This window comes from Durio zibethinus, unplaced genomic scaffold, assembly GCF_047325235.1.
Source record: "Durio zibethinus cultivar Kanyao isolate XHJ-2024 unplaced genomic scaffold, ASM4732523v1 HiC_scaffold_320, whole genome shotgun sequence".
Lineage (NCBI taxonomy): Eukaryota > Viridiplantae > Streptophyta > Magnoliopsida > Malvales > Malvaceae > Durio > Durio zibethinus.
Genome location: NW_028322943.1, coordinates 40,001 through 45,000, shown reverse-complemented (window position 1 = coordinate 45,000; position 5,000 = coordinate 40,001).

Below are 5,000 nucleotides of genomic sequence, written 5' to 3'. Positions count from 1 at the left end.
CTGGTGCGGGCGGTTGCCTCGACCACCATCGGCACACGCTGGGCCCTGGTGCGGGCGGTTGCCTCGACCACCATCGGCACACGCTGGGCCCTGGTGCGGGCGCTTGCCTCGACCACCATCGGCACACGCTGGGCCCTGGTGCGGCAGGTTGCCTCGAGCACCATCGGCACACGCTGGGCCCTGGTGCGGCAGGTTGCCTCGAGCACCATCGGCACACGCTGGGCCCTGGTGCGGGCGCTTGCCTCGAGCACCATCGGCACACGCTCGGCCCTGGTGCGGTCGGTTGCCTCGAGCACCATCGGCACACGCTGGGCCCTGGTGCGGCAGGTTGCCTCGACCACCATCGGCACACGCTGGGCCCTGGTGCGGGCGCTTGCCTCGACCACCATCGGCACACGCTCGGCCCTGGTGCGGTCGGTTGCCTCGAGCACCATCGGCACACGCTGGGCCCTGGTGCGGCAGGTTGCCTCGAGCACCATCGGCACACGCTGGGCCCTGGTGCGGGCGCTTGCCTCGACCACCATCGGCACACGCTGGGCCCTGGTGCGGGCGCTTGCCTCGAGCACCATCGGCAGACGCTGGGCCCTGGTGCGGCAGGTTGCCTCGAGCACCATCGGCAGACGCTGGGCCCTGGTGCGGCAGGTTGCCTCGAGCACCATCGGCACACGCTGGGCCCTGGTGCGGTCGGTTGCCTCGAGCACCATCGGCACACGCTGGGCGCTGGTGCGGGAACTTGCCTCGACCACCATCGGCACACGCTGGGCCCTGGTGCGGCAGGTTACCTCGATCACCATCGGCACACGCTGGGCCCTGGTGCGACAGGTTGCCTCGAGCACCATCGGCACACTATCGGCCCTGGTGCGGGCGGTTGCCTCGACCACCATCGGCACACGCTGGGCCCTGGTGCGGGCGGTTGCCTCGAGCACCATCGGCACACGCTGGGCCCTGGTGGGTTTAGGCACATCTTCAAATTTCTGCCGTGCCAATGCCATTTTTATGGCTTGTAAATTCATACAATGGTCCCCTAAGCCTTCACGTGAAGTTTCGTTGGAAGATGACTCGTTTTCTATTTTTCACGATTTTCGAAACTTTTTGCGGTTCGGGAATTTTTAAAATTTTTTTATAAGGATTTTTGGCCCCAAATTTTGTAGGCATGATCCTTCTATTTTTGTTGGCATGCACAAAAAAATTCAGCTAAAAACTCGAAGTAGAGAAGATTTTGTGACCGTTTGAAAAAAGTGTCCCCATTTCAGACACTTTAACGGCTACTGGTAGCAAACCTGTAAAATCTCAAATGCTCTTTAAGGGGGTGTGAATTCTCAGAGGTTTGATGAGGGATAGGGGGCCAACACAAGGCCAAGTACCAGCACCCATCGCACATCATGTGCGCACACCCCCCCGGCCCCCCTCCCAATCGCCGGAACCCCAATGCCGCCGGTCAGGTTCTCCGGCGGTACTCCGGCGATGCTCCGGCGATGCTCCGGCGATGCTGTCCCGAGTGAAAAAAATGCGGCACCAGCACATGCTGGAGCCAAGCATGGGCACCGTGGCTCAAAATCGAACTTCGGCCAAGGCCTCGACCATCAATGGCACATGATGACGCATGGTGATGGCACATGCATCGACCATCATCGGCATAGGCTGCCCTTCGGTACGGGCACTTGCCTCGACCGCCATCGGCACAAGCTGGGCCCTGGTGTGGGTTGTTGCCTCGATCACAATCGGCACATGCTGAGCCTTGGTGCGGGCGGTTGCCTCGAGCACCATCGGGAGACCCTGGGCCCTGGTGCGGCCGGTTGCCCCGATAACCATCGGCACACGCTGGGCCCTGGGGCGGGCGCTTGCCCCCAGCACCATCGGCACACGCTGGGCCCTGGTACGGGCGGTTGCCCCGAACACCATCGACACAAGCCGGCCCTTGGTGCGGGCTCCTGGCTCGACCACCATCGGCACACGCTGGGCCCTGGTGCGGGCGCTTGCCTCGACCACCATCGGCACACGCTGGGCCCTGGTGCGGGCGCTTGCCTCGACCACCATCGGCACACGCTGGGCCCTGGTGCGGCAGGTTGCCTCGAGCACCATCGGCACACGCTGGGCCCTGGTGCGGCAGGTTGCCTCGAGCACCATCGGCACACGCTGGGCCCTGGTGCGGGCGCTTGCCTCGAGCACCATCGGCACACGCTCGGCCCTGGTGCGGTCGGTTGCCTCGAGCACCATCGGCACACGCTGGGCCCTGGTGCGGCAGGTTGCCTCGACCACCATCGGCACACGCTGGGCCCTGGTGCGGGCGCTTGCCTCGACCACCATCGGCACACGCTCGGCCCTGGTGCGGTCGGTTGCCTCGAGCACCATCGGCACACGCTGGGCCCTGGTGCGGCAGGTTGCCTCGAGCACCATCGGCACACGCTGGGCCCTGGTGCGGGCGCTTGCCTCGACCACCATCGGCACACGCTGGGCCCTGGTGCGGGCGCTTGCCTCGAGCACCATCGGCAGACGCTGGGCCCTGGTGCGGCAGGTTGCCTCGAGCACCATCGGCAGACGCTGGGCCCTGGTGCGGCAGGTTGCCTCGAGCACCATCGGCACACGCTGGGCCCTGGTGCGGTCGGTTGCCTCGAGCACCATCGGCACACGCTGGGCGCTGGTGCGGGAACTTGCCTCGACCACCATCGGCACACGCTGGGCCCTGGTGCGGCAGGTTACCTCGATCACCATCGGCACACGCTGGGCCCTGGTGCGACAGGTTGCCTCGAGCACCATCGGCACACTATCGGCCCTGGTGCGGGCGGTTGCCTCGACCACCATCGGCACACGCTGGGCCCTGGTGCGGGCGGTTGCCTCGAGCACCATCGGCACACGCTGGGCCCTGGTGGGTTTAGGCACATCTTCAAATTTCTGCCGTGCCAATGCCATTTTTATGGCTTGTAAATTCATACAATGGTCCCCTAAGCCTTCACGTGAAGTTTCGTTGGAAGATGACTCGTTTTCTATTTTTCACGATTTTCGAAACTTTTTGCGGTTCGGGAATTTTTAAAATTTTTTTATAAGGATTTTTGGCCCCAAATTTTGTAGGCATGATCCTTCTATTTTTGTTGGCATGCACAAAAAAATTCAGCTAAAAACTCGAAGTAGAGAAGATTTTGTGACCGTTTGAAAAAAGTGTCCCCATTTCAGACACTTTAACGGCTACTGGTAGCAAACCTGTAAAATCTCAAATGCTCTTTAAGGGGGTGTGAATTCTCAGAGGTTTGATGAGGGATAGGGGGCCAACACAAGGCCAAGTACCAGCACCCATCGCACATCATGTGCGCACACCCCCCCGGCCCCCCTCCCAATCGCCGGAACCCCAATGCCGCCGGTCAGGTTCTCCGGCGGTACTCCGGCGATGCTCCGGCGATGCTCCGGCGATGCTGTCCCGAGTGAAAAAAATGCGGCACCAGCACATGCTGGAGCCAAGCATGGGCACCGTGGCTCAAAATCGAACTTCGGCCAAGGCCTCGACCATCAATGGCACATGATGACGCATGGTGATGGCACATGCATCGACCATCATCGGCATAGGCTGCCCTTCGGTACGGGCACTTGCCTCGACCGCCATCGGCACAAGCTGGGCCCTGGTGTGGGTTGTTGCCTCGATCACAATCGGCACATGCTGAGCCTTGGTGCGGGCGGTTGCCTCGAGCACCATCGGGAGACCCTGGGCCCTGGTGCGGCCGGTTGCCCCGATAACCATCGGCACACGCTGGGCCCTGGGGCGGGCGCTTGCCCCCAGCACCATCGGCACACGCTGGGCCCTGGTACGGGCGGTTGCCCCGAACACCATCGACACAAGCCGGCCCTTGGTGCGGGCTCCTGGCTCGACCACCATCGGCACACGCTGGGCCCTGGTGCGGGCGGTTGCCTCGAACACCATCGGCACACGCCGGCCCTTGGTGCGGCCGGTTGCCTCGACCACCATCGGCACACGCTCGGCCTTGGTGAGGGCGCTTGCCTCGACCACCATCGGCACACGCTGCGCCCTGGTGCGGGCGCTTGCCTCGACCACCATCGGCACACGCTCGGCCTTGGTGCGGGCGCTTGCCTCGACCACCATCGGCACACGCTGGGCCCTGGTGAGGGCGCTTGCCTCGACCACCATCGGCACACGCTGGGCCCTGGTGCGGGCGGTTGCCTCGACCACCATCGGCACACGCTGGGCCCTGGTGCGGGCGGTTGCCTCGACCACCATCGGCACACGCTGGGCCCTGGTGCTGGCGGTTGCCTCGACCACCATCGGCACACGCTGGGCCCTGGTGCGGGCGGTTGCCTCGAACACCATCGGCACAAGCCGGCCCTTGGTGCGGGCGGTTGCCTCGAGCACCATCGGCACACGCTGGGCCCTGGTGCGGGCGGTTGCCTCGACCACCATCGGCACACGCTGGGCCCTGGTGCGGACGGTTGCCTCGAGCACCATGGGCACACGCTGGCCCTTGGTGCGGGCTCTTGCCTCGACCACCATCAGCAGAAGATTGCCCCTACGTCGAACACCATCGATACATGCCGGGCCTTGGTGTGGGCACATGCCTCGAGCTGGTGCGGGCGGTTGCCTCGACCACCATCGGCTCACGTTGGCCCTTGTTGCGGGCACATGCCTCGACCACCATCGGCACCTGCGCACCCTCGGTGTGGGATTTGCTTGTTTGGAAAAAGTGTCCCCGTTTCAGACATTTTAACGTCTACTGGTAGCATATCTGTAAAATCTCTAATGCTCTTTAGGGGGTGGTGGTCCGGCACCCCCTCTCCCCCCCCCACGGGGGGAGTAGGTGTGCGCGATGGGCCTCCCATTGCGTGCACCCCGGCCAACGTCCCTCGAACGAAATACAGGGCGTGCATGCCTTCCGGCGATTTTTGTCCGGCGACTGGTTGCTCCGGTGACCGGCAGGCGCCCATGGCCTCGATCGGTTGGCTTGCATGCAAAAAAAGGGAGCCGAGCTCCAGCCCGTGCACGCGGCGGATGCTGCCCT